The sequence below is a fragment of the Pseudopipra pipra genome, chromosome 4 (assembly GCF_036250125.1).
Source record: "Pseudopipra pipra isolate bDixPip1 chromosome 4, bDixPip1.hap1, whole genome shotgun sequence".
Lineage (NCBI taxonomy): Eukaryota > Metazoa > Chordata > Aves > Passeriformes > Pipridae > Pseudopipra > Pseudopipra pipra.
This window is the reverse complement of record NC_087552.1, coordinates 44,635,273-44,655,163: the sequence shown is the minus strand read 5'-3', so window position 1 is coordinate 44,655,163 and position 19,891 is coordinate 44,635,273. Positions and strand designations below refer to the sequence as shown.

General features: G+C 37.2%; 1 long non-coding RNA gene across 3 annotated transcripts in view; it reads right to left on the bottom strand.

Moving 5' to 3' along the window:
• The window catches only part of LOC135413265 (uncharacterized), a 102,125-nt gene that overhangs the window by 19,595 nt on the left and 62,639 nt on the right, over positions 1-19,891 (bottom strand). The window contains exon 5 of one of the 3 annotated variants that reach the window (XR_010430157.1): positions 14,839-19,816. The exons of the other annotated variants lie outside the window; for them this stretch is intronic. This is a non-coding gene — a long non-coding RNA (uncharacterized LOC135413265). Of the gene's footprint in view, positions 1-14,838; positions 19,817-19,891 lie in introns of those variants that run through there. 3 annotated transcript variants of the gene reach the window in all.

The window sequence follows — 19,891 nt, the reverse complement described above, 5'->3', positions numbered from 1 at the left end:
ATGAGAGTTCAGGATTATGAATATAAAAAGTGTTGATTATCAGATAAATGGAATCAGATGGACAATGACGTCCTCTCTAATTTTTACTGTGCTTAATGGTAAGTGACTTGGCACATGTTTAGTACATATGAATACAGTCCTTTCATTTTCTACCCTTTCTTATTTCTCACTTTATTCCTTATCTCCCTATTCTTCATTCAGCTTCTCCTATGCTTCTAAGCTCAATACAACTATTCATTACATCTCACTTTCCTGGTCATTTCAGACAGGATAAATTCACACTCTAAGCTGTGCATTAACCTCCAGATGTAAAAATGCTTGCCTAGCTGGGGCTGTGTAAAACACTAGTGCCAGTGTAGATGTGAACTAAATCTAGGAGGATAATCGTCAATCTCTCACACAGCTGTTACTGATGGAGAGATGTATTTTCTTGTAATTCTGATGATGTTTGTTGCAACTGATTACTGCACAGAACCGTGGAGTGTCCGCTTCCAAACTGAGGCATGTGCATCATGAAAATATGAAAAGAAATGCAGAATAATTTTTGTGGAATGCTCCCATGTATGTTAAGTGAAGTGTTCAGTCTGAGGAGTCAGTCACAGTCCATGTCCACATAGACACCATGTAAGCTTCATTAACTTATCCTTATCTTTGTTCTACTCAAGTTTCATCCTGTTCTTAAAGACGTTTATGAATTTTCCATGTAGGGAAATTCAGGCCCTTTGGATTCTTCCAATGCTGCCCTTCTTTTATTCCTCTCCTTCTTCATGTGTTCTTGTTTTATCTATTTGGTTTTTTGTTCCTTCCTTTCTTGGCTATGTAGACAACTACTAGCTCAGCTTTCATCCACAAAATAAAATTTAAAAATTAATGGTATACAGGATTTTAACTCATTTCTTGCTAAGAATATAACCTTTGTCCTTAATTAGAACTGGAGAAAAGGGAGTTATTCAGAATATCTAGTGGATTTAAAAGTTCTTTATATGATGCTGATGATTTTCTGTAGTCTGCCAGTGTCTTCCTAAGAAGATTTTTTGATATTCTTCAAAGTAAATGCAATTATGAGATCATTGTCAAAATAACAGTAGTATCATTAATACTCATGCCATTAGTGTAGACCCAGCTTTTTTAAGTGGACAGATGTCTTCCAGGAGCCTCGAAGTTTCCTAGGTAGACTGAAGATTACTGAAATTTGAATATCTGAAAAAAAATCCCTTCATTATTTTGAAAATTACAGCTCTTTTGACTGTTAAAGAAAAAGATTTAGAAATAAGGTGGGCTTAAATATACACTTTTTGAGCAAACTGTGGTGATACCTTTGACAACACCTACAATAAAAACTCCAGATGTGGCTATCTTTCTGGTTTTAGGAGTGCATTATGTAATGATTGTACAATTACTTATTGGTGGTGACCTGATCACAGCTATACTTCATGTGACCAGAACACTGAGGAATTCAGCATTTTTTTTATCCTGTCTTGTGAGCTTTACAGCAGGCAGCAGCACAGTGATTAAGAGAAAGGAAAACAAGAGAGCATTGCCCTTTTCCTTTGGTGACTCCCAAGAAAATAGAATATGTTTCTTCAGAAAAAAAATAAAACCAAACACATTTTGAATGAACCCATGACCTGAAGTATTCATGGGTTTGATTCACCTCTATTTCATTTTATTACACTTCTTTCAGAAACAAATCACCACTCAGTAATTGGATGTGACTCTGAGCAACCTTGTAGAATTGAAGATGTCCCTGCTCATTGCAGAGGGTTGGACTAAGTTACCTTTGGAGGTCCCTTCCAAAGCAAACTATATTATGATTCTATGTTGCTGTGTTTCTATGAATCTATAATTCAATTATTCATCAGTTCTGATTCTAATTTGGATTCCTTTCTATTAGCAATTGCAACATTGTCTTCTCCTAATTCTTGATTATGGCATATATTTTAAAGAAGTTCTGATAAATTTTCTGAAATTATTTAAGAATGCAAATCTCAAAATATTCTTAAAGGAAAATAAGCTGTCATTACTCAACATTGTTGCTATCTTTGTAAAATAAAGATGTGTTGATGAATTTTTAATTTTTCCTCCTCAAAGTTATACCTAAAAACAGAGAGCAAATCACTACAAGGCAGCTGAAGCCAAAACCTGAGAGGGTATCAGTAGGTTTGATAACAGTCAAAGTTCTGTCAAGGCTGGATGTACTTCATGTGAAAAATTGATTCTGTAGCACTGATAAGTTTTGGGTTCTCTGCACATGCTCATCTCATGGGGATACCACTATTAATTGAACAAGTAGTTGATACCCTTCATTTTCTACACTGCTAGAGTCTCTGATACAAAAGCTCTACAGTTCAGTAGTCAACCTTCTCTTTTTCCAAGTCCCCTAATCGAACCCACAATTTTGGCTCCAAATTGATCAGTTATTTCTTCAATAATGTTGATCTCTGTTCTTATTCAGAACTTTTTACACCAACATGTATTTTTACACATACATGTATATGTTCTTCATTTCAGGTTCTGTAACATAATTTAGAATTCAGAAATGTATGTAATGTATTTCAGACATCATTTATGTTCAAATGTAGAGAACCTAGAACTGCAGGGGTTTTTTAATATTTTTAAATGTCATTAATTATATGCTGACTTTTACTTATTTTTTCCTCATTTCCAAAGCACTGTAGCAGGTACAGTGTGGGCCTAGAACAAATACTATTTGGAATGGCTGCAGCAGATGAGCCTTTTTCATTAATTTATATGCTCCCTTTTTGACCACTACCTCGCAGAATCTCCCAGTAACTATAAAATGAATATTTAAACAAAATCATGAGAAATTACTAATGTAAAACTGAAGGTTATGGTTGTGTAGAAATCACTAATAATGAAATTATTAAGTGTACAGATTAGATGTTACAGCTGAAACTCAGAGAGCTCTATAAGTAAAATACTGCACTTTAAGGTATTTGAATCAGTATGAACAAAAACTGGAGGCCCACTCTTGTACGCTGTAGCATAAATTCTTACTCAGCAATACTTTAACAGAAAAAGAAAGAACAAAAACCCCCTCCAATATACTAAAATACTATTTGTTAATTAAGTGTACAACATTAGTTCTAGTTCTACAGATTTGAAAATAATGAGTATGGCATCTTTATCATGTTTTTATTATATCTCAAGAGAGACAGACAAGAAAAAAAGGGTATTTATAATATATCCTGAAGGGAGACATATTTTTAAATAGTGGAGTTTTTAAACAGGCAGAGTGAAAATAAGGAAAAGGATATGAAGCTGAAATTTATATATAATTTTATACAACGCACCAGTAAAATCAATGGTATTTGGTAAATGAGTGTGTAAGTGTGCATGTGACTGGTTTAAATATATATTCAGATATTTCAGTGAAAAGTCTCATTTGTGCTTGCCAAAAGCTACACAAATCCAAGCTCAGGTAGGTGATGAAGATGGGGGAGCCAGATGTTCCAAGCCAGAGAACTGGGGTGCTTATTTTAGCCTGGCATGATTTAAAGCACGACACTACATCAATGCAAAAAGAATATTAAGGCAATATAGATAGAGTCAGCATCTCATCTTGGTTATTTCCGTAGAAAAGTGCATTGATAACAAAAAAAGGGGAAGTTACTTACCAATAATCAGATTTCTTTGAGCTGTCTTGTACAAATGAATATTTGTAAGTGATCTTGTACCAAGGCTCTTGAATTCACAGAATCACAGAATATGCCAAGTTGGAAGGGACCCACAAGGACCATTGAGTCCAACTCTTAGCCCTGCACAGGACCATCCCCAAGAGTAATACCAGGTACCACAGAGTGTCATCCAAATGCTTCTTGAACTCTGTCGGGCTTGGGGCTGTGACCAGTTCCCTGGGGAGCCTGTTCCAGTGCCCAACTACCCTCTGGGTGAAAAACCTCTTTCTAATATTTAACCTAAACCTCCCCTGACACAACTTCAGGCCATTCCTTTGGGTCCTGTCGCTGGTCACCACAGAGAAGAGATCAGTTCCTGTCCCTCTTCTTGCCATCACAAGGAAGTTGTAGACTGTGATGAGTCTTCTCTCAGTCTTCTCCACACTGAACAGACCAAGTGACCTCAGCCAGTCCTCATACGGCTTCCCCTCAAGGCCCTTCACCATCCTCATTGCCCTTCTTTGGACACTCTCCAAAGCTTAATATCTTTCTTATATTGTGGTGCCCAAAACTGCACACAATATTCAAGGTGAGGCCTCCCCAGTGCAGAGCAGAGCAGGACAATCCCCTCCCTCGACCGTCTGGCGATGCTTTGCCTGATGCCCCCCAGGACACAATTGGCCCTGCTGGCTGCCAGGGCACTGCTGACTCATATTCAACTTGCCATAGACCAGGAACCCCAGGTCCCTTTTCGTGGCACTGATTTCCAGTATCTCATTCCTCCCCATTGCCAGTGCAGAATCCCAGCACTTACCTTGTTGAGCTTCATGTGGTTGGTGATTGCTCAGTCTGCTAATTTGTTGACATCTCTCTGCAGGGCCTCCCTGCCTTCGAGGGAATCAACAGCTCCTCCCAATTCAGTGTCAACGTGCTTAGTATCCCTTCCAGTCCTGCATCCAAGTAATTTATAAAGATGTTGAAGAGCACAAGGCCCACGATGGAGCCCTGTGGAACCCTACTAGTGACACGTCTCCAGTCTGATATTACCTCATTGACTGTTACCCTCTGTGCTCGACCCGTGATCCAATTGCTCACCCACTGCATGATGTGTTTATCCAGCTGTGTGCTGGACATTTTGTCCAGAAGGATCCTGTGAGAGACAGTATCAAAAGCTTTCCTGAAATCCAGAAAGATGACATCAACTGTCTTCCCTTGATCAACAAGGTTGTTTACCTCATTGTAAAAGGAAATAAGGTTTGATAAACAGGACTTTCCCCTCATTAAGCTGTGCTGGTTGTGATAAATGACAGTGTTGTCTCTCAGGTGTTTTTCAACACCTCCCAGAATAATCTTCTCCATAACTTTACCAGGCACTGAAGTGAGACTGAGAAGCCTGTAGTTTCCAGGGCCCTCCTTCCTGTTCTTGAAAATCAGGACAAGGTTCACCAGCTTCCAGTCAGCTGGGACCTCTCCAAATTCCCAAGACCGCTCAAAAATCATCGAGTGAGGTTTTGCAATGACATCAGTCAGACCTTTGAGGACTCTGGGATGAATCCCATCAGGCCTCCTAGATTCATAGGGATCCAGCTGGAGCAGAAGATCCTGCACAATTTCAGGGTCGACTGGGAGTTGATCATTCTTGCAGTCATGGTCTTCCAGCTCAGGGCACTGAGACCCCCTTGGTCCATCATCCGAGTTGAAGACAGAGGTAAAGAAAGTGTTAAACACCCTTGTCTCTGTCCTTGTTTGCGAGGTGACCATCCCCATCCTGTAAGAGGCTGATGCCATTAATGTATTTGAAAAAATTATTTTAGTTGTCCCACACATGTCTAGCCAGCTTCAACTCTAGTTGAGCTTAGGCCACACAAATTTTCACCTTACAGCTGGTAAGCAGCATCTCTGTATTCTTCCCATGTCACTTGATCTTTGTTCTTCTGGCCCTGCACCTTCTCTTTTTGCCTTATTTCCAAGAGAACATTCCTGTTCAGCCAAGCTGGCCTTCTGCCTCATCTGATTGAATTCCAACAATTGGGAATTGCCTGCTCCTGTGCCTTTAGGAGGTGATGTTTGAAAAGTGATCAGCACTGATGGACCCCAGCACCTGCAAAAACATTTTCCCAGGGGACCTTACTTGGTAATTCCCTGAGCAGCCTGAAGTCTACTCTCCTCATGTCCAGAGTTGAGGTTTTGCTGGCACTTTTTCTCCTGTCAACAGAGATTTTAAACTCGATCTCTTGGCTGTGGTCAAGACGGCCTCCAATCTCACAAGATCTGCTCTGTTGACAAGCAGCAGATCAAGGAGAGCACTCCTGGCAACCAGTGACCTGGAGAGCTGCGTCTGCCATCAGCAGGTCTGCCTGGCTGGTGGCTTCTGACACAGCTGGCACAGGGGATCGAGCTTTGTGGCGAGTCACACCATAACTCAGAAGCTTAAACTAGTATGCTAATAAGACTTAGGCTGGAAGGATCTCTTTGCTCTTCCTTACCAGCTACTTAGTCTGTTTTCTGCCTTAGTTGGATGCTCCTAGATGGCCAGAGAAGAGCCCTTCCTTCTCACCCTGCCTGCACAAACTGTCCTGCAAACTGCTGTGCCATGCCCTCACTGCTGTGCCACACTCTGTCTGCCCACTCCAGTTCACTGCACTCCAGTTCACTGCACTCCAGGTCACTTGCGCTCCCTGGAACCGTTTAAATCCTCCTTGATTGCTCTCGGCACTGCCCCCTCAAAGGCTTTTCCTTTTTTCATGCTTTTGCATTATCCGGAGGGATGACATATTTTCCAGTCTCTCTGCTTTTTTCATTCTCAGGTGTAAAAGGCATGTCTGCAAGAAGACCTTCAGTTAGCTATCAGCTACGTATTTCCACAAAACAAAGAGACTTCCAGAGAAAAGACAAGGAGATTTGGCAGTGAATGTATGAATCTCAGAAGAATTCCAAGCACTGTAAATAAGCCTTTCTTCTTTCAGTCCTCACTCCACACACATGCATACAACTGGTCATTCCTGCATTCTTGCAGGAAGGTATTTAGGTTCCCCAGCAAATACTGGTCTAATTTCTGGAAATCTGTTTATAGTATTAGTCCCATGGTTAGAAACTGTACTCCAGACTGCTTCAAAGACAGTGAGCCAGACACATAGCTGAATATATGCAGGTCTATAGATTTTGAATGATTGCCCTTCCTCCTTGAATCAATAATGTATGATTAATGTTTTGTGTTCCTCAAGAATTCAGAAAATCAGATAGAATTTTAAACCCAGTTCTTATTTATTTAGAATCTCATTTATCATATATGAACTTAATTCCACTATTTTCTTTCAGTCATTAAGGAAAAAGACTGCCTGCATAAGTAAGAACTGAGGCATATTAAAATCCTTTTAAATTTTAAATGTAGTTAGCTTGGTGTCTTTAAATATAAAGATATTTACATTATATAAAATGTTCGTTACACAGATGAGATGGACTTGTCCTTGTCTTTTAGAAGGATTTATCATGCATTTTTAATAGACTTATAATTTTGAGTAACCCAAAAGAAATGCTTCTACAATGCCAAGATTCTGAGCAGCTTTTAAATCAGTATAATTTATTTAAACCATCACCTCAAAGAATTTCTTCACTAACTGAAATTCCCTGATCTCAGTTATGTTGGGCTGGGACACGAGAAAGACTATTCAGTCACAGGTTAATAGAAAACTCAAGATCTGTCATTTTTTCACCTATCAGTGTTAAAAAATGTTTTTGTGACATTGGGTACATAGTAGTTCTCTTTAGGCTTATTCAAATATCAGAACTTAATATCACAGTGTCAAAAACTATTTTAGGGCCTCTTGAGATGTTCCTAAAATTCATGCTTACATGTATGGGGGCTGCACAATACACATTTCATTTTATTTTACTTTTTTAACTTCACACCACTTGTAGTCTGGTTCCAAAGAATTATTGTTTGTTTGCAGCTGGAGTGCATTACATGATTCCTGGAGTCCATCTTCTACTTTAGTTTTATTTAAAAAATGTTGAAAAATTCAGTTTCTAGTTTTTCAGAAGGCTTCACAACACAGATGAGCACAGTAAATGGGACACCTGCTTAAATTACATTGAAAGTTCTGTTTCTAAGACTGTTTAGGTAAACACGATACATCTTTTCAGATGTACCTTCACGTTTGCAGAGTCAATCCATATTAATTTTAATCTGCTATGCACAGTTTGCTAGTCTGATTTATACATTCCTATAGGAGGATTTCCTTCTAGGATAAGAAACTGAGTTTTGCAGAACGGGTCTGTGGTTTCTCAGTTATCCACATTTCTTGTTCATATAACATAAATATGTTCTTCACTATGCCGTTACCTGTGGCACTGATGATAAAGCAACTGGATAGGAGATGTCTAGTGTGAAGGTTAAGTCCTAAAAGTCATTAAAAAGCATCGTGTCAGTGATAGAATAGCCTCTTTACTAGCAACAAGGTACTTTATTTTCTTACCTTTATTTCAGGCAGTGTGAAAATTGGTTTTTTGAGTTCAAGTTAAAAGGTACAAAAGTTCTTTGAATTAAATTATTCTTTTGTTGATAGCATCCAAACTGATGTATGGCTGAAAGAAATATGTACCAGAAAGAGTTTAGTTACTATTCAGGGGTGAAAGACATTCCTTCCTTAAGTGTTAACCTAGATTTCATAATTTTTTCAATGGGCTGTAGTTAGTTCAATGAGAGGAAAAGATCTGCAGCAAGTAGCCAGTATCCCAGATTACAGATCAAATCTGATTAGCTCAGAGTAATTACTTTGAAATCTTTTTTGAGCTTTATCGGAGTTTTCATTTGAATTTGACTAGCTATTATTCATAAATGGGAAAAAAAATTATTCTTCTTGTTAGCTTTGCTTAAGAGAAGAAACTAAACTATAAGGTCTGCATAGGCTGTCAGTAGTGCTCACTGTAATGCTTTTGCAAGTCTTACAGAATAATAAGCAACATCACCTTCCTTCCTTCCTACCCCTATTATCTGAAAATAAATATCAGGAAACATGTTGTGCATTCCTTTTATTTACATATGGCATAAAAAAAATTACTTAAATTTTTTTTTTATCTTAAATGTTAAATATTTCTCATACTCTTGTCCTCAATGTGATTGGCCACCCATAAGCATCTCTTGCCATTTGAGATGACACAAAACATCTCATGTCCTATCAAGCTTCTAATTCAAACATCTGAATTTTTCACAGGTGATATATACAGTCCAGTCACTGAAGATTCGCCTGCTACTGTAAGGCATCTAAGATACCATTGGATGCTAATGACCAACATGAATAAAATGAAAAAATGAATTAATGAATAAAAGCCTTAGTGATCAATGCAGACTTGGTGGCCAGCAACTATATGTCTGTAAGACTCTAGGCCTCCAGCTGCAAGCTCACTGAAGGGTGTTTACTTTAAATATATACAAGGCTCCAACAATATCTGCCCTCTGGGAGATTAGAAGAGCTTTCAGTTCTTTTAACACTTTAGAAGAAAGCACAAAGGAGAAACACACCTTTTTCAGGAGTTACTTCTACTGGTAAACTTTAGAAAATAAGGGAACTTCTCAAAAGTTTAAAGGGTAACATTCAACCAGAATAAAGCATTCCACAAAGCACTGACTTAGCACATGCTAATCCATGCAACAGCAAAATTCAACCCATCCAGTCTCAAGCTACCCAAAATATTAAGAAAGGAAATTAGAAGAAGAATTAAAGAAAGACAGAGTATGGTGGGTTGACCTTGGCTGGACACAAGGTGCCCATCCAGCTGCTCTATCACTCCCCTTCCCAGCTGGTCATGGGAGAGAGTAAGATGGAAAACAACTCATGGGTATGGATAAGGCAGTTTGTTAAAGCAGAAGCCAGGTGGAAGGTTGCGCGCGCAAAAGTGAAGCGAAGGATAAGACGGTTTATTCTCTACTTCCCATGAGCAGCGGTGGTCAGCCACCTCCAAGAAGCAGGGCCTCAGCACATGTAATGGTTCCTCAGCAGGCAGCCACTGGAGACAGTGAATGCCTGCCTTCCTGCTCCTTGCCTTCTTTTTTATCTGAGCTGACGGCATATGGTATGGAATATCCCTTTGGTTAGCACAGGTCAGCTGGCTGACTTGTGTCCCCTCCCAGGATCTTAGCCTCGACTGAGAAAGGAATGTTACAGCACTGATGCTGTGCTCAGCAGTAGCAACACCCTTCTAGCTGCCAATGCAAAGCACAGGATTGTGAGGAATACTATGGGGAAATGAGCTCCAGCTCAGCCAGACTCAATACACAGAGAAAAAGAGAATTATAGCTACCACCCCTAGATCCAGATCCTAGATCCAGCCCAACTACAGTAGTGATACGATAGAGAGCTTGAACAAGCATGGAGAACACATGTTGCTGCTTTTGTTTCCTTTGGCCCCCTGTGGCCACACCCCCTGCTCCCAGGCAGGATTTGGGGCCCACTGACTACTCCAGAGCTCTGGGGCGGGATGAGTGGTAATTATCCCTCAGTGTTAGCCATTCTGGGGCTGGTTTAGGGAGAAAAGGGGATGTGGTATCCGGCAATGCTCCCAGGCTGGTTTTGACTGACAGCTGCTCTGGGGTTGTCCAAGAAGACTTGTAGGGACTGGGGTATGGGATAGGGCATCACCTTTCCTTTCAACCCGTCCCTTCTACCTCCCCCTCCCCTCTTTCCACTTGAGTTGGTCTGATCCATATAATAATCCAGTGTTTCACAGTGTTAAGGTAAAACTAGAATTTTATTTTTTTCTTTTAATCTACCAGACTACATAGAAATTGAACCTACAACCTTTACTTGAATATAATCCTCATCATATTATGAATACAAATAATTTTCTCTATGTTCTTTACCCCATTTTATTGACATGGGTCAGAGCAATCCCAGATATGAGTACAGACTCATAGAAGAAGTCATTGAGAGTAGCCCTGCAGAGAAGGACTTGGGGGTGAGAGGCTGGACATGAACTAGCAATGTGGGTTTGCAGCCCAGAAAGCCATCTGCATCCTGAGCTGCATGAACAGAAGTGTGACCAGCAGGTCGAGGAAGGTGATTCTGGCCCTCTCTGCAGCACTTGTGAGACCCCATCTGGAGTGCTGTGTCCAGCTCTGCAGCCCCCAGCACAAGACAGATGTGGACCTATTTGAACAGGTTCAGAGGAGGGCCAGGATGGTGCTCAAGGGCTGGAACACTTCTATGAAGACAAGCTGAGAGAGTTGGGATTGTTCAGCATGGAGAAGAGAGGGCTCTGGGGAGGCCTTATTAAGGCCTTCCAGTACTTAAAAGGGGAATATAACAATAGAGAGTGACCTTTTTACACAGGCAGATGGTGATAGAACAAGGAAGAATTGTTTTAAACTAAAAAGGAGAGATTTAAATTAGATATTAAGAAGAAATTCTTTACTGCAAGGGTTGTGAGGCACTGGTACAGGTTGCCCAGAGAAGTTGTGGGTGTTCCATGCCTGAAGATATTCAAGGCTAGGTTGGATAGGACTTTGAGCAATCTGGACTAGTTGAGTGTGTCCCTGCCCATGGCAAATGGGTTGGAACTGGATGATCTTTAAGGTCTCCTCCAAACATTCTGTAACTGTATGATTCCATGACATCAGTGGATATACTTTGAGGCTACACCTCTATTCACAGAAAGAAAATTTGGAACTCTCCACCATCTAATAAGATGCTGCCTTGGCTTTTACTGTGTAATTTAGTGCTTTCAGTTGTCAGGTACAAACATTGCCTATGGATATTTTTTAAGTATATACATCAAGAACTTATTGCAGTATTAAGCAAATACAAAGCCTGTTACTTTTTCAAAATAATTTGATGTTTGCAAAAGGACACTAATAGTCATGATATTTGATTCCATAAGTGTTAAGCAACTGTACAAGGAATGAGAGATATAATTCCATTAAAAATTAATGGTAAAGAAGAAATATTTTTCCTTTGTTTCCTAAACCCAAGTTTTTCAATTTTTGGGAAAGATCTACATCTTTGTTGTTGTTTCTGTGACAATTAACAAAAAAAGAATGCGAATCACTATTAAATTTATTTTTTGAGTCATTTCAAATTCTACATTGAAATGAAATTGATATACAAAATTAACCAAAATAATATATATGATTTCAAGGAGGGCAAAAAAAGAGCTTCACAACTTTTAGAATATTTTTTTGTAAGTTTGCCTTTGAGAACTCCTTTAATCAATTTCTCTGCTCCTGACACATCATCTTTGGAAGAAATAAAAAAGAAATTCAAACAATTTTTCCCATAAGACCAAGTACCCTAAGAAAAATTATTAATAAAATCCATATTTACTTTTACTTCTCTTTCTGGGCAATAAAATAGGTTTTTTTTGTTCTTTATATAGAAGCACTTATATTATTATTTCTTACAGAAATAAGATTTGCCTGGTGAAAACCATATCAGATAAGACAGAATATTTTTCTGTACTGCTAGTTTTCAAGCCACAGTGATAGGTACTCCACACACAACTGGCTAAAAAGAGTTGAAACTACCAAAGAGTATGTTCAATGTCTCCTGTTGATGTAAGTTTTCTTGCATCTGATAACACTGTTAGGATATCAGTTTCCACCTGTTGAGGGTTTGCACAGTATTCACCCATCTTTCAGTACCACATGAGCAGACTTTAGACCTTTTCCTGAGCTCTTGTGAGATTAGAGTCCAGTCACAGGAGATTCACTCATTTCGAACAGTAAAACAGGTCAGAGTGTAACTATTTTGTCTGGATAATGTGCTGAGGATTCATCTACCATTGCTTAGTTTATTCCTTTGATATGCATCATTGTATTGTGTTTTCTTTCTCAAAAAAAGTTACATTTATTTTATGACCTTTGGAAATTAATAATAGTTGAAATGGTGCCACCAAAATATAATAATGGTTTGATTACTGTTAAAATTTCATTTATTTTTAGTTCCTTTCTTCTAGAACTATTAAAATCTTATGTGCATAAACTTTGCATAAATGAAAGTTAAGCTGCCAGCAGTGATTGTCATAATGTGACTATAAATACTATCAGGTGCATTTGTGATTTATTTATATATTTTTTTCTTAAATAAGCAACCCTCACCATTTTCAAAACAGAGCTCTTAACATTAAATTGCAAAGAATTCAAGTAACTGGGTGAGCAAAAAATATTTTGAAAATATGTTTGTCAAAAAGGGCTTGTAGAGCTTGGATTTCCTCACTTCCTACTTATATGTTATTCAAGAAATTATAGAAGTTATTTATTATCAAGGTATTATTTTAACCCTACTGTTTTGAAGCCATATAGAAGTTCTATAAACTGTTTTCAATTGGCTAGTTTTGCTGTCACAATGAATATAATTTCAAATAAGGTACCTTTTAAGACATATTCTTTATTAAATTATTAAGTATGAGTTCTGAATCTTAGCACACTGTTCGGATTATTTTGAATGCTTATAAAATGTGACTTAAAACCACAGTAACAAATCACAGTACAAAACAGAAAAAGACCTAAAACCAAACTAAATCAGAGCAATGATGGTCTAGAAGAGGTGGCTTACATAGAACCACATGGTCAGATAAGAGATGTCCCACATCTCAAAGCAAAGTCCTTACAAAGGGAACTCAAGTCTTAGAATATCCTGAATTGGAAGGGACCCACAAAAATTATCTAACTCCAGCTCCTGGTTCTGCACAGGACAACCCCAAGAATCACACCATGTGGTTTAGAGTGTTGTCCAAATGCTCCTTAAACTCTGGCAGACTTGGTACTGTGATCACTTTCCTGGGCAGCCTGCTCCATTTCCTTAGGAAACCTGTTCCAAGTCACATTTGAGTAGTTCTGGAATCTGTTCTGTTAAAGGAAAGGGCCCAATAACAGGGGAACACAACACAAATGAGCAAATGAAGAAATCTACACATGCACGCACACACAAACATATATACAGACTGCTTTTCGTTGGGTTCTACCCAAAGATATGGCAGAATTTGGACCAACAATGATATAATCAAATCCTGAGATAAAATTTGACTACATTTTAAGTCCTTGTAGATGTTCTCTTCACTGACAAACAAACAAAAACCCATGTCAAAACGCTGTGAAACCAGAAAATTCAGAGGCAATTCTGTACTTAAACTTTGCTGTCCATGTAATGAGTAGTTTGAAATCTTTGTATCAGTTCATGTCAAGGAGTTGATAAGAATTTTATCTTCAAGTACAGTTGAAAGCAATTTTTCTCACAAAAATAGTTCCATTTAAGTAATTTGGATGAATAAAGCCTGCAGCATCAGACCCTTAAAATGTGAACTTTTGTACCACTAAGCTCATTGAGAAAGTTATAATATTCCTTTGAAAACAATATTAACTGTTTTCCTTTTTTCTCAATAATATAATGAAGTTCTTGTGTGTGTCATAATGCACTCACTCTTTTAAGCGTCTTTGTGAGTAAAGGGCAGAGGCACTAACTCAGTACAGAGCAGGAATGCTTTACAGGATGTTTCCAGATAGTGGAAAATGGCTCCAGTGTGCCTACTAAGAATGCTATGTTAACAAGAGAATCAATAGATGTAAACACACTTGCTTTCTTCACATGATTTTCACTAGCCTTTCCATGCAGGAGCAAATATACCTATGGTGAATATTTACTTATCTTTCTTTTCCATATGAATTATTTGTCTGCCCTTGGTCTTGACTTCATCTTAGGAAAGGATTGTGTTAAGCAAAACAAAAAAGATAAGATAATATTCATCTCTGCTTGGCAACAGCAGCAAAACTAGTGAAAAATGCATTCGTCTTTGTCCATAGAGCAGTTGCAAGAACAAAACATATTTATGTTTTTCCTATGTATGTTAATAAGCCCAGGATGAAAAAAATGTATTTCTTTGTCCCTGATGCTAGAAATGGCAAAGAAAAAATTACAGAAATCCCAGTGTTGCTTGCAGTAGGCAACAATGATTGAAAAACAAATTAAAAAAATGCAAGAATTTTTTACATTTTATTTATAAGATCACACAGTATTTAGGGTATTATTAACTGCATCATTCTGCCAGCATTAAATCTCAATATTATTTAAATTACTTTGAACTCAGCATGCAATTATGCCTCAAATTTTAAGAAACACCTGACCATATGCCAGCAGCCAAGAGATCTCGAAGAATTTAAGTAAAATTTTACTGAGTCAAGATTTCAGTGTTCTGTAATTGCTCCTTTCAATATGGTTTTTGATTGTGCTGCAGACTGGTTGACTTGACGTACTCTGACTGTATTGTAATTGCACTTGCAATACTTTATTAATCAGTTATATTAAATCATTATATTTTAATTCTAGTTCTTATTTGTAATATAATTGAATTACTTCAAGATAAAATTGCTATTCAGCCAGAGTTACACATAGGAGGACCAGGAAGCCTGTAGTACTTCTTTTATATTCAAATTACCTGGAGGTCAAATGAGTCCCTGTCTTAATGGATTTTGTGTTTTTACAGGTTTGTAAAGAAAGAATACATGATTTCTTGTAACAGTCCTAAAGCATATGTTCTACACATTAAAAACACCATGAGTAGCATTTTACAGCTTCTCAAGATGTTAGAGATCTTTGTTCCACCTGTCATGTCTCAAAAGTCATGCCTCCCTTCAACTTCCCCAGCATCAGCCTCTCCCGACTAATTATTGTCCTTGAATGGAAAGCTGATGTATTTTAAAAAACAAAAAAGCTCTTCATCCAATTACTGGGTCTCCTAAGTCATACCTGTGTAGTCTGTTTTCCAGGAGGTAATTTCTGGTGATATTTTTCTGCTAAGACCACTCTGCCTTTAAAAATCTGAAAACACAATAGGAGGGATCTCTAACAGGAAGAATGTGCCTCTGTACTCAAAATCTACTTCATGAAAGAAATTTGTTAATTTAGTTTTGTTTTCCATGGAAACTAATGGAGATCTTCATGAGACTTCCATGAGACAATATCTCGACAGGATAAATTTGACTATAAGCACCTTGTGGTACCAAGGTATCATGATCTGAGTCTACTGGAATCTAATAACCTTCAAGCTTTGAGTCAGCCAGAGGTGTGCAAGCTCCATCTTGGAAGACACACAGGTAACAGTAGTGTTGTTCTGTGCCCAAGCTGACATATCTTGCCAAGCACTGCAATGTCTATTAGTTTCTGGGGTAAAAGTTGATTTGTGCTGGTGAACTCAGGCTGCTTTTTTGAGAGATAAGAGCCATTGGAAGAACTGTCAATCATGTGAGTGACCGAAATTGTATTCATACCCTGTGTCTTTTTCAAACCATTTAATCACCTTCCATTAATTAAGATCTGTATTAGAACTGCAATTAGAAAAAATGGGAAAATTATGAAGGCAGAAACATTTGACAATTAACTAGTCTTAGACATTTGAGAATATTTTTCCTCCTATCATCAACAATTAAGAAATTATTTACATGTCAGACATCATGATATCGGCTTAACAGGCTGGAGAACTTGGTATCATGGTCTCCTGGAGATGCTCTGAGGATGACTTTTTCAAAGTCAGCCTGAAGAGCCTTATTTGCCATGTCAGATGCAAGGGGCAACTGAGTAACTCAGTGTAGTTAATGAAAGACATCTGTATTTTTCTTCATGATTATTTTGAAGAGAAGTCTTTGACAAAAAGCATAAAATCTACTGCTTATAATCTACAGATATTTTTTACTTTGCACATAATTTTAATTTTCATTGCAACTGTACAAAACACATGTACAGAGAAGGCACAGAAAATTGGATGCTTTCAGGAAGTTACAGACTGACTGCATGTGTGCACTACGCCATTGATGTGGCAGCAGCACAGATACTTCAGCGTAGCTCTAACAATATTTCCGGGTTTCTGAAAATTACATACTATTTTATATATTCCTAAAATTCTCCGGGATGAATTTCACAGACACAAAGGCCTCAGAAAGTTTGGTCTGTGAAAGCACTAAATCAAAGAGGGAAGACACCACATATTAATGGTCATAATCAGGTCCTAAGTATGGGAGGGTGGTGTGTATTTTTATTTCAGACTTTAAACCAGTGCTCAATACACATTCCATTAAATCTATAATTCCATTAAATCTAGATGAGATCTAGAAGGTGGATAATATTTCTGTAAGACCTTTTTTTATTCATTTTTTTTTTCTTTTTGGGCTGGGAATATCAAGGTTCTTTCTATGTATCACAAGTGTGATTAAGGGCAGCATGAGTCCTGTTTGTACCAGAGGGGAAGTACAAGTATTTTGGCTAGACAGAAATGGAAAAATCAATTCTATCCAGAATTGGAAATACAATTAGAGTTGGTTTCTTTTCTGTTCTACCTTACTGTTTCTCTAGAGTGTATGAATGTTTGTCTGTAATAGTAAAAAAAAAAAAAAAAAGGTGGGAAATTATAATTCTGATTGTGTTCTACCTTACAAATGTTTCTAGCTTACAAATATTTGACTTTTTTTTTTTTTTGCTTTGAGTTGGAACAAACACTTAAACCAGAGAACTACTTATAGTTCTTGCTGATTGAAAGAAAAGTGTAGAAAGGCAAACAAACATAACTTACACAAAAAATGTGATAGTATATATTCTAATATTGGAAAATTCTGTCCAAATATTATAGGCTAATGGCTTGCTGGACTTTTATGTACTTTGTTTGTTTGTTTGGTTTGGTTTTTTTTTTTTTAGTTAGTCAGGTTTCTAAGAATATTAATTTGTTTGGTAAAATGATACTACTGAATATTGCTAAAGAAAAAGAAAAAAGTTTATTGCACAAAGATCTTCCTCAATCTGCTATCTAGATTTTTTGTTTCTTTGTTTTCACTAATTTTTATTAACAATTATGGATTTCATAAAGATTTTTTTTCATTTTAAGCCTTTGAACTGAAAACAGAAATGCTGACACAATGTAATTAACAGAGGAAACAAAAGAGGTGTAATAATAATAAAGTTACATAATCTTCTGAAGTAATGTCCTATTCAACTAAGAAACCTAGTATGACAAGGAGGAGAAAACTCTGAGTCTTAGTAGATAGAGCCATGATTTTCTTTTTTTTCCACTGTATTTTAATTTGTAAAGACAATATATTTTCTATTTCTTAGCCAAAGTAAATCAGTAGTGTTACAAATTTAAAAGGTAAAAGGAGTGTTGAAGATTACTCATAGTATTTCCAGTGGATCTGAAATCTTCTGAAACTTGTAAATTGAAAATGCTGTCAAGTCAGAAAGCACCTTAGTTAATAACAGTCGTAGAATCAAATTCATCAAACAAGATGATAATTTGATTAAAAATACAAAAGATTTTATTTCTTGATTAATGAATAGGAGGTCAGTGCTGGCTGTCATAATGGCAACAGTTTGTTCTGAGGACTCTTGGAATTTTATCAGGACAACACTTTCAAAGACAAAAATACTGAATGAGTATGAACCAGTTACGACCCACAGTTTGAGCTTAGATATATGAAGGAGCAATTTACACTGAAACTGCTTAGGAGTCTAAGGATGAATTTGTCCCTCTGTATGCAACTCCAGATGAAATATACTGTAGTTCTGTGCATCTTTATTTTAAAATTTGTGAGGATGATTTAATGCTTTGAAGTTCCAGTTTTTCTGAAGGGGTTTTCTTTCTGCTTTTCTCTGTATTTATTGTCTGCATGTGCTAGCTGGACCCAACCAGTACAAAGGTAAACTGGCTGATTGACAGCTCCTTCAAGAACAGATTAAAGCACCAAGATAGAGCATTATCTAAACCCCAGTATTAGCAAGAATGAAAATGCAATGCCACTTGCAAAACTAAACCTGAAGTTACTGTGTTCATATTGCTACAGTTTATTCCTTTTTATTTGTGGTAATAGGCAGCTGATTTGGAGAGTGTATAATTTGTGGGGAAAGGAATGGAAATCAAGATGAAATTTTGATTTACTATAAATATATGTAAGCTACTTGAACGGCTGACATATCACACAGAGAATATTCTGAGTTGGAAGGGATCAACAAGGATCATCAAGTCCAACTCCCAAGAGAATATCCTGTATAGAGATTGAACCCATTACCTTGGCATTATTAGCATCCTGCTTTAACCAACTGAACTAATACCTTATTTCAGTACATTAGTAGTGTTCAAAACCCAAAATATTTGACCTTTTATGTATATTAGTATGTGATCATTATCCCTATGAGAAATAATAGCATCTAAGGAAACATCCCTTCCTGTTTCTGTTTCATTTGCTTTTCATCCCTTTGACATAGCTATAATTATAGCTTCCCCATATTGTCTCTGAAAACTGCTTCAGAGACAACTAATGTTACCATTTGGCAATGTAATGCACAGAAATGTAGGTAACTTAATAGCAAAATGAAGTGTCTGTGAGCATTTGTAAAAATCTAATGTTGTGCTGATCAAACATTTCTGCATCCATTTTAATTTGTTTTGCAAATGCTTACAGGTTTATGTGTACTCGAATGTTTAGGAAATTACTGGGTTTTGTAAGTACACATATTTATACACTAGCTGGCTGTGCAGAAATGGCAGTACTTGCTTGTATTTATTGAAGATTTTTCTGTTTAAAAAAGACTAGTGTATTGACGGGCAACATAAAAAGAGGTGGGAGTCTCAGTAACTAGTCTGAAGTGGAAACATAATATTTTCAAACAATTGTGAATGGTGTATAAGGATCATTCCAATCAAGTTATGCATAATACAGCTAGCATGCTAATTGAGTATTGGAATAATACGGTTAATTTTGATACTGATTTGACTTTGATATTCAATTGCTGTGTGCCTGGCAAAGGTGGAATCAAGATGGATTCTGAGGAATTTGTCTTTTTGTCAGTTTTTGGTCTTCTCATATAATCTAAAATGTTTTCAGGTGACAATGGTGGTTTTTTTTTTCTTTTTCTTTTTTGAATAGAGAATATTTTGGTAATAAAACCAGGTGGGCTGTAGTAAAGCTTTTCGTCCTTGTGTTTGATCTTTGATCCAGGGGTGTTTTTTGCTAGTATGCCATCATAACAGAGCTGTTTGGAATACCAATAAGCAGTAAGTTTTCTGAAATACATTATTTTCCAGGACGCATTAATTGGGAAGTTTCTAAGACACAAGAGAAATTATCTCAAACAAAGTTGGTACCTGAAATCTATCCTACAGCCTAATGACTGTAGCATTCCATCCATATGCAGGATAACACAGTTACTCTGGGGGGAAAAAAAAAAGAAAAAAAGAAAAAATCGACCTGAAAAGACTAGACTTTTAAAACATTTAAAGCCAAA